The sequence below is a fragment of the Poecilia formosa genome, unplaced genomic scaffold (genome assembly GCF_000485575.1).
Source record: "Poecilia formosa unplaced genomic scaffold, Poecilia_formosa-5.1.2 Scaffold641, whole genome shotgun sequence".
Lineage (NCBI taxonomy): Eukaryota > Metazoa > Chordata > Actinopteri > Cyprinodontiformes > Poeciliidae > Poecilia > Poecilia formosa.
Window position 1 is genome coordinate 140,329 of NW_006800580.1, and position 2,422 is coordinate 142,750.

Consider the following 2,422-nt stretch of genomic DNA (forward strand, 5'->3'; position numbering starts at 1 on the left):
GAGTAGGATCAATTGGAATGCATGTGTGATTGAAATGATATTTTTTTTCTTTCTTTTTTAAAGTTCCACAAGGTGACATTTGTTGTGTATTGATGCTATATAAATAAACCAAACTGAATTGAATAGACAATCCAAAGTCATATGCAAATACTTTTTATATATTTTCTACTTAATATTTATTTCTTTTCTTTTCCTTAGTTTTGCTGGTGGTCTCCCAGTTGGTTTTCCAGGGTGTCTGAAAACATTGCTGGTGATTTGAACATCTCAAATAAATACATCTGAAAATGAAATAACTCATCACTCATACCTAAACACTGTAAAATAATAATATATTGTTAGGACTTACATCATTGCCTTTATTAGATTTGTCTTAATTTTTAAAAAAGGTTTGTTTGCTCTAAGGCAGAAGTCTCAATATCACAGGCCGCAGGCCAATTGCGGCCCGCAGTACTATGTCTCGTGGCCCCCACCGTGATATGAAAGTATAATAATTAGTGCGGCCCACAGGGTGAGTGGACCTCTGAAGGAAGTCCCGCCCGTCGTTCCTCGTCATGGCTGACATTCAGTGTTAGGCTATGCTACACTGACTTCATGCACACTATGCTTGTAACAACAGTGCGGCAGATGATGGAAAAGTCCGGTACCAGTTGCCCTTCCCTACAGTCGCCATTCCGGTACTTTCTACCATTAACAAATCTCACAATCAAACGCAGAGAAAGGCGACTGCAACCATTCGGTTGTGTTCGCATTACAACTTGCGACCGGTTCCACCCGGCGCCATGGAACCACAAGAGCTGTGGTTCCAATCGTGCCAGCCAAGCGGTTTTGCTTAGAACCAGCAGCTGATTGGCCGCTGGTTGTTATGGAGTGAGACATTGATTTTCCATTGAGAGCTGGCTCTGACTACTATATTTTGTAAAGAGTGCTCTTTGCAATATTTTTATTAAATTGGGAGTTAGCAACTAAAAAACTCAAACCACATTGTTTAGTTTTAAAAATAATGACGTCCGGCACCGCTTCGATGGCATCCCGGAGTGTAATGCGAACACAACCGTTCCGTTCCGTATCGTTCCGTTCCGTGCAGTGCGAAAGCGCCTTTAGTGTGTTCACACTGCAGCCTGAAGTGACCCAATTCCATTTTTTATTTTTTTTTGGATGTAATGTGACCTGTATCTGATCTTTTCTTGACAGTCTGAACAGCACAGGTTGGATTCTTTTCGAATGCGACCCATATCCGATACATATCGAATTCAAATGTGACCTAACGTCCAGGCCGCATTCATCCGAACTGAACGTCACTGACACTAAATAAATTCTGCGTCCTGATACGCGCAAGCAGGAAGAAAAACAACTATGACGGACTATAATGAGGATTAAGTTGTTAATATGGTTGGACAACAACTTCAAATATGTAAGCTAAGCTCCACCGTTAGCCTCCATGTTTACTTCCGCAAACACTGAGGACTACTTCTTTTTGTGGCGTTTGGAAGAACACTGAGAACTCTGACGCTATTGTGCCCTCTACTGCGCATGTGGGACACTTTCAGGTCGTTTGCCCATTCAGACAACGACAGCCAGGGCCGTGCAGAGATCACTAAAGGTGCTCAAAAAAAGGGTACATCTAACCGCATTCTAGTACAGAATATTAACAAAGCCACTCAGCTTTCAGAGTTTAATAAACAATGATAAATTACAAAATTGTNAGTGACTCCATGACACTTTCAATTTGACTCATTAGGATTTGATTAAGAACCAGATTTGTTCCTTGTAATTTCTGTCCAGTAAAACTATTAATCTATAATCAATAGACAGGTCTATATAAAGTTATAATCCATGTTTCCGTCTCATATTTGTATGGCATTAAAAGGACGTGGAAATGTAGCTGATAGCGAAAATTCAACCTGGAAGACTCCATCCCCTCCGTTCGTCCATCGGCGTCATGCTCATCTCCGACCTCAGCTCTGGACCTCACCTGGCGTGTCCAATCATCAATCAAGCTCAGCATAAAAGGATCCACACCAAAGCCGTCAGCCGCTTCCCAGCTGCGTTCAACCCACCACCTCCCCTTCTCCACCCACAACCTTCGGCTCTCCAGGATGGCACCCTTTCCAGACCTCCACCACCAGTGTCGGGCCCCGGGGGAGAGCATCCCTAATCGGTTATCGGGATGTTCATCAAGTTCACATCAAATCTCAGCTCAAATCAGCTGCCGGGGCCCGAGCGCCAAAGAACTGTTATTCATTGCTGTCATTAAATCTTTTAATTGTTCCTTTTTCTTCGTCTGAGTCTTTCCAGATTGAACTTTTGTTTTTCCACTGAAAGCTCTGGTTTGCACAATAAATGCCATGTGGGGGAAATTTTAAAGATGATACTCTGATGTCCCATTCTCCTGAAGGCAGCACAGAGCTGCACCACCAGAAAC

The 2,422-nt window shown here is 42.8% G+C and overlaps 1 long non-coding RNA gene across 1 annotated transcript in view; it reads left to right on the forward strand.

The window, feature by feature from the left end:
• Positions 1-323: 323 nt before the first annotated feature.
• Positions 324-2,422, forward strand: part of LOC107834491 (uncharacterized) — a 16,329-nt gene continuing 14,230 nt past the window's right edge. Inside the window, exons 1-2 of the long non-coding RNA XR_001660282.1 lie at positions 324-334; positions 1,809-1,812. This is a non-coding gene — a long non-coding RNA (uncharacterized LOC107834491). The remainder of the gene's footprint in view (positions 335-1,808; positions 1,813-2,422) is intronic.